Genomic DNA, 7,960 nt, shown 5'->3' with positions numbered 1-7,960 from the left:
CTGATAGCCCTCAGCGGACTCATCAGGCTGGGATTGCAATTACGGCCGCTTGTCTGCTAGCCCCCTCCCTCTCTCTCTCTCTCTCTCTCTCTCTCTCTCTCTCTCTCTCTCCCTCTCTCTCTCTCTCTCTCTCTCTCTCTCCTCCTCTCTCTCCTCTCTCTCTCTCTCTCCCCTCGCTCGCTCACTCTTTCTCTCTATTTCTCTCTCTTGCTTTTCTGTCTTTTTGGCTGTCTCTCTGTCCCTTTCCACTCTGCTCACTAACACACACACACACACACACACACACACACACACACACACACACACACACACATACACATACACACACACACACACACACACAAACACACACACACACACACACACACACACACACACACAGACAGCAGCTGCTACTGCAGCAGGCAGAAAAACGCAAGCTGCATACACTGACTTCAAACAGGCCGCAAAAGTCCACTAAGCCTGCGCGTAAAAGCTACAAAGCAGCCCTGCTGAAAAACTGGCATATTCATCTCCTCCCCAATACTCCACAGACTGGGATGGGAGCTTTCTTTCTCTCCCTCCCAACTCTCTCTCTCTCTCTCTCTCTCTCTCTCTCTCTCTCTCTCTCTCTCTCTCTCTCTCTCTTTTACTCCCTTTCCCCTCTCTCTCTCTTCTCAACTCTCTCTTTCCCACTCCTGTTCTCCTCTTTTCCCTCTGTCTCTCTTTTATTCTCTCTCTCTCTGTCTCTCTCCCTCTGTCTTTCTAGGGCTCAGCAAACCTGTCTCTCTCTTTCTCCCTCTCTCTCTTTCTCCCTCTCTCTCTTTCTCTCTCTCTTGCCTGTCTTTCTGCTCTCAGGGGGGGAGTGTGGGTCCTGGCAGAAACTGCCGATAAATAAGGCATATTATGGCCTTTTAACCATATGAATAATGAATAACAATAAAAAGTTAATATATAACTGCTTTAACCCCATTCTGCCATGCATGAGTGTGTTCTGTTGCCATAGCATGTGCAAGCTCACTGTGTTCTGTAATCTCTCACTCTCTCTCTCTCTCACACACACACACACATCTCTCTCTCTCTCTCTCTCTCTCTCTCTCTCTCTCTCTCTCTCTCTCTCTCTCTCTCTCTCTGGCTCTCTTTCTCTCTCATTCAATCTCGCTCTTATTGCCTCTCACTGCTGTTTGGAGAATGCATTCCATGGCGGTGTTTGTTTAAGAGGAGGGAAATATTTAGCTATGAAATGGCTCTTATGATAGCGTGCTGAGATTGTGATGCATTTCGCAGGCACAAGTCCGTGGCTCGCCTTAAAGCAATCCCTCCTTCGACCCGCCCGCCCAACCCCACCAACACCACCAACACCACCACCACCACCACCAATTCCCATCCCACTGACCCCCCCCAACAAGCTGAGCCCAGCAGTATGGACGCAGGGGACTTGCCTTGGCGGTCGTTTTTTTCCCCCCTTTTCAGATGGAGAGGTTTTCTCCGTATGTCGCGGGGGCTCGCAGAGTGCCGTGTCACACAAATCAAGCCGGCCGCGTGCAGTCATTCATCCGTCCACTCTAATGTACACCGAGGGAGCGGTTGGCCACACTGATGATGTTTTATGCTCCATGCATTTCACTCACCTCCTTATGCAATTACATGTTTTTTTGCGCAAACTGCACAAATCCATACATTAGCGTTTAATGCGGGTCGTATATTATAATAAAATCATTTGAAGGACGCTGGTCAGTTTTCGAGTGTCGGCCACTGATTTTCTAGTGTTTGTCCCTTTCCTTCCTCTCAGCTATCGCCCAGGCCTCCCAGCGCGCTGTACAAAAGTGTTATTATCCTGCTTTTGTCTGATGCCAGATGGAATTGGCTCTTTCTCTCTCTATCTCTTTTTCGCCTTCCATCCCTCCCTCCCTCTCTGCATCTCTCCCCATCCACCCACACACTCTCTTTCCCTTTTTATTTCTCTCTCCTTCACACTCTTCATGCGCTCTCTCTCTTTGTAGCTCTCCGTGTTTCTGTCTGACACATTCTCTCTATCTCTCTTTTTTTCCTCTCTCCCTCTGTGTATGTAGCTTTCCCTCTCTCTCTCTCTCTTTCTCTCTCTCTCTCATTCCCTCTCTTTTCTTCCATTTATCTTTCTCTCTCTGTCACTCTTCCACTGTTTTTTTTATTTATTTATTTGTTTGTTTACAGTGCTTGTTTGTTTGGGTGAGTTGTTGATGTGTGCTGTGTTGTGCTGGCAGACCCTAACGCCATCCTGCCGGACCCAGTGATGACGGATCTCCCGGGAGTGGAGGGTCCAGACGGCGGCTACAGCCCGCCCAGCCGAGACCCAGACGCAGACAGACCGCCAGACACGGGCAACACGGGTGAGATGGCACATACACACACACACACACACACACACACACACACACACACACACACACACACACATTCAGACACAGACAGACACACACACACACTCACAGACACACACACACACACACACACACACACACAGACTCATTCAGACACAGACAGATGCACACACACACACACACACACACACACACACACACACACACACACACACACACACACACACACACACATGCACACACACACACAAAGACAAAGGCAGGCACGTTCAGACCTATACACACACACTCAAACAGACATTTAAACACAGCTAATGTATACAGACACAGCTAGTTTATACAGATATATTTTATGAGATATTTTACTCTCACAAATAAACACACAAGGACACACAAACACACAAACACACACATGCATACACACACACACATATATATACATAAATTCACAGACACATGCACTCCCAAGGCCCTGCTGCACTGCAGGCTCTTTCAGCACAACCCCGAGATCCAAACAGATACAATCACTGATGGAGTCATGAGAGCCCATTAAACTCCCTGTGCTGAGTGTGTGTGTATAGGTCTGAACGTGCCTGCCCGTGTCTGTGTGTGTGTGTGTGTGTGTGTGTGTGTGTGTGTGTGTGTGTGTGTGTGTGTGTGTGCGCGCGTCTGTCTGTGTCTGAATGAGTCTGTGTGTGTGTGTGTGTGTATGTGTGTGTGCGTCAGAGCAAGGCTAAGGAAGAGACATCTATAAAGGGTTGGACAGAGGAAAAGAGGGGAGGGAGTGGAAGAGGGAGGGAGGGATGAGTTGGAGAGAGAGAGAGAGAAATAGAGAGAGGGAAACTTCTGGCATCCTCCCTGACCGTATAAAAAAAAACAAAAAAAATTCTCCTCCGCTCACATTTCAGTCACTGGAGTAGTCATTTTTTTGTCAAGGCTCTGTCCATCTAGGCCCAGGGCCAGGAGAGGGGATAAAACAAAATCAGATGTGCAACGAAAAAAAAGAAAGAGAGAAATCTGCCTTCCCTGCAGATTCGTTTTGTTCCAAGGCCTTTTATTTTTTTGTTTTGTTTTTGTCTTATTCAACATTTTGGTTCGTAATATAGCCTTATTTTCCTGCTTCTTGCCCAGTTTGAGAACCTGAACATTGGATTAGACATCAACAGGCAGTGCTTATTGCACTTTCATCCTGAGAATCCGCTCTGAATCTCTGCAGGCAACCAGTAAAATAGATACATTAGCTGCCATACATTACAGCTGACAGAGTTTTATTGCACGTCAAAACATATCTGTGGGTTGTGTTTTTCCAAGAGATCAATTTTCTCCTCCCTCAAAAGCAGTGAATGTTTGTCATATATCACCAACTATCCAGTGCACTGACTGGCCTAATCATTCATATGCTCTAGTATAGTTCACTCGCAGAACTTGTTATTTTATGCACTCTTTTTTTTTTCCATGGGCTCATGGGGTTCATATTCATGGGAAACAAATAATGAATAAAATACATCTTTATATTTACCTTTGTGCTGTACTGGCAAATTTTGTTGAAGACATGAATAATGATCAAACATCCTCTGATCGTTCAAGTTTCCTCAGTGCTAGAACTGAGGTTTCTTATCTTTTATCTGTTCACAGAGCGAATTATAAAGAACAAATTCTGATTACAGTTACAAATGGAAAAGTAAAGGTTTTCCTCAGTACGGAAAAAATGAATCTGCTAGCAGTAATGCTAGTATGTATCTTTACATGCTGATTTGAAGTTTTCTCACAGTATCTATCCTCTCTCTCCTCAGACCTCGGTAACCCTAAGACCAGCGGCAATGGCGGCGGTGGTGGAGGTGGAGGTGGAGGTGGCGGCAGCAGTGGCGGAGGCAGCACCAGCAGCGCCAGCGAGGGCTTCCTGGGCTCCAAGATCGCCGTCTTCTCGGCCATCGGCGCCGGCTGCGTCATCTTCCTGGTGCTCATCATCTTCCTGGTGGTGCTCCTGATCAAGGTGCGCAAGCGCGGACGCAAGCCGGCCCAGCCGCGGCCCGCCGCCCTCACGCTCAGCACGCTGGCCAGCCCCAAAGGAGCGGGCGGCGTGGGGGTCGTCGGGGGAGCGGGGTCCGAGCCCTCCGACATCATCATCCCGCTACGGACAGAGAACAACTACTGCCCGCACTACGAGAAGGTCAGCGGCGACTACGGACACCCTGTCTACATTGTCCAGGAGATGCCCCCTCAGAGCCCCGCTAACATCTACTACAAGGTGTGATGAAGAGAGAGCGTGTGTGGAGAGGGGGGGAAAAGGGGAGGAAACACAGCGGTTTTGTCTGAGAGGGGGGCCCTGTATGTGGAACATTGATGGACAGAAACAAAATGGAGGAAAGAAGGAAGAGGTGGAGAGAGAAAGAGAGAGAGAGAGACATGCGTGCTGTTTTGAAGTTTGCTCAAGGACCTCTGGTGAACCACACTTTCACTTTCTGTTGTAGTTTCTTTGTTTGGTGTTGTTGTTATTGTTTTGTTTTTCTTTGTTTTTTTCTTGCTAACAGCCTTGACCCTTCTTGACACTGCAAGGTTGAACAGAGGAACAGAAGTAGAATGGGGGATAAATAAGAGAAGGATGCAGAGAAAGAGAGAGAGAGAGAGATGAACCTCCAACTTTGATGTTTATTTTGATGTCTCTTTCTCCACCCAAAGTGTGGTGTTGGAGCCTCCTATGCCCCCACCCTCTGTGTCGGTAATGTTTGGGGGTGCTGCCTGGTGGCTGGGTTGGGTGGGTAACGGGGTTCAAGGGTTAGGTAGAGAATAAGGAGGGCAGAGGATGATGTTATTCCATAAAGAGTCACCAGAGGTCTAGCACATGCCATCCAAACCTCCTGGAAGAAAAGTAAACCGCTTCCTGGGTTAGGCTTTTTAAAACAAAGCAAAACAAAACAAAACAAAAGACGACAAGGAACACAAAGTAGCCTCAAGTCAACATACTGACCAGGATGAAGAAGAGAGAAGAGATAAGAAGAGAGACTGGCTTTTAATCAAATGAAGCCATGGAGTTTCAGGCTGCCCCATCCTAAAATGGACCCTCTCGTAGCTCAGGTTACAGGGTGCAGCTAGATGACTGACTCTTGGCATCTAGACCCTCCTCACGCCTGCGATGTGATTGCCTTACTGTTTCTCAAGGTCTCACTATTTTTTCCTCACAAAGTATTAGTTTGAAGAAGAAAAAAAAACGACAAACAGTTGTATTAGGTTATTTTTTCTAAGTATGCGATATCTAATTGTGGACATTTCACTTCTTTCTCTTCATTTTGTACCATCGTCATCACTCGTTGTTGTTCCTTGAATGTTTTTTGTCTTTTTTTTCATGATTATTGTTCAAGGAGTTACTCATTATATTTGTGGACGTTTCAACAGACCCTCTCTCACACACACACACACAAATACACTTACACTTACACTTACACTTACACTTACACAGACACACACACACACACACACACACGCACACACACACACACACAAACAAACACACACACACACACACACACACACACACAAACACACTCACAGAGACATATGCACCCTCACACGTAGACAAAACCATACAGGTCTTTTTGAGGTTTTCAGGTTGGGCCAGACTTCAACCCCCACCTCACACCCCACACCCCTTGCACACCGTGGTATTTATGAGTCAGTGGCTTGCATTTCACAAGGTGTTGCTGACTGCGAGCCCAGACAAGCACGGTCGGCGGTGGGAGAAATGTGTTCGTTCCTGAGAACCCCGCGGCTACGGCTACCACCGCATGCTCTTCCAGAGTATAGCGAGGGGGGCTGTGATGGGTTACCAGAGCAAGAGTTCCTGGCAGACTTAATGGGTGCCGTTTATTAAATTTTCAGCGCAGGAGGGGCGGTTATGACAGATGACATCGAAAATTAGCATTTGTTAAAGGACACGTCGCACACCAACCAAAACCTGAAACCCGGGATTAAAACAACTCCCCACGAAAGCCTTGCAGATGAAGAAGAAGAAGAAAAAAGACTTCCTAGCTTGCTCACATTTAATACCTGTGTGAAATGTAAGATTATTTTTTAAAGAATACTTTTTAATAAAAGTTGTGTTGTATTTATAATAGTTAATAGTACTATTCTCCTTTTCTGCCAATGTGTATTCAGTTCAGCGAGTGGTTTGGGGTAGTTAGACCCCTGGGACATACCCAGTAGCTCTGTGAGTGGAACTCTTTTTTCTGGCAGACGAAAGAAGTGACACTTTTGACAGTTGCTCAGATTTCTGTATAAGCACTGCGGCGGAGAGGAATTGTTGAGGAAAATGTTTGGCACGTCTCCGAGACACAAAAGACGTCAGAGACAGAGAGAAAAAAAAAGAAATTACAGTAGTCTGACATCTTATCTTTTGAGTGTTAATTGTGAAAAAAATAGCACATTTATCTGTGACAGACATGGCTTTGCAAGAACCACAATCTATTCAAAGGCCTCATTTATGAGCAAACTGTTTATGACAGAGGGGAAAAAACTCTTTTGATTTAATCATTTTAATTTCTTCAGCACTCAAACCGCTTGTGATAAAAATCACACGCCTGTTGTTGGAAGTTTCTTTGCCAATAAGTTCTTTTTTTTCTCTCTACCAGTTTTTTATGTTTTGCCCTAAATATGACCATGTGGTTACTAGGTAACTAAGACGTTATCCGTTGCATCTGAATTTCACGAGCCACTTCAGCTCCTAAGCCCTGCGATTTCATATTCTCATGCACGGCTCAGGAGGAGAGCCCTTGGAGAGATTGTGTTAGTTGTTTTTGGAGGAGCTGAGCTGACAGTAAGAGAGTAGAGTGTCGCATTCGGAGCTCTGACAGGGCAAGAGAGATACCATAGCTCCCCACGCCATGCCAAGCGCGTAAGCCCCAGTCAGATAAGGACAGCTGGCTGCTCTCGTCCTCGCTCGCTCGCTCGCGAGGCGGAACACGAAAAGCAAGTTCCCGTTCGTTCATCGGTCATTTAACGCCATTGACACGGCACGTGGCCCCTCTCCAAACGCCAGGGGAGACCCCGCTGCTGACAGTACCGGGGCAAATGGGTCAAAGAGAACTGGTCCCCATAGAACCATCGAAACACGTTGAGTCAAATACAAGACAGTGTTTTAAAGACATTTATTTTTTGTTTTGTTTGTTTCGAAAGGATTGACTCGTTTCATGTGTTGTGATCTTTGTTATTAGTAATTAACCACAATCTGGCAAAAAATTGTAAGAATGACACATGTATATATGTGGATACAGTGAAAGTTTTTAAGAGCATAATTTCACTTGAGCCCTGTTTATGAAACAAATATAAAGTCAAGATTTTGTATTGGCGATTGTTTATGTAAATAGTTGTCTTTTTAAATTACATTTTGTATAAATTCTTGCATTTTTGTTTATTTTTTTGCTTTGTTTATCATTGTAGATCAAGACAAATTACAAATACAGAAACACTTTGAGAGGTTGATGCACAATGACTTGGCATGCAGAAAATGAAAGAGTTTTTTGTAAAAGATCACACTCTTGTCCCTCCACTACACTGCAGTCCAAATCAATTGAGTCATTTTCACTTTTTATGACAATAAATTAATATCACATCTATGAAAAACTGAT

At 45.6% G+C, this 7,960-nt stretch overlaps 1 pseudogene; it reads left to right on the top strand.

Moving 5' to 3' along the window:
- Window positions 1-7,731, top strand: part of LOC121694644 — a 59,130-nt pseudogene extending 51,399 nt beyond the window's left edge.
- The last annotated feature ends 229 nt before the right edge of the window (window positions 7,732-7,960 follow it).

The sequence above is a fragment of the Alosa sapidissima genome, chromosome 20 (genome assembly GCF_018492685.1).
Source record: "Alosa sapidissima isolate fAloSap1 chromosome 20, fAloSap1.pri, whole genome shotgun sequence".
In the NCBI taxonomy this organism is placed as follows: domain Eukaryota; kingdom Metazoa; phylum Chordata; class Actinopteri; order Clupeiformes; family Clupeidae; genus Alosa; species Alosa sapidissima.
The sequence above is the reverse complement of the archived record's forward strand: the minus strand, read 5'-3'. Positions and strand labels throughout refer to the sequence as shown.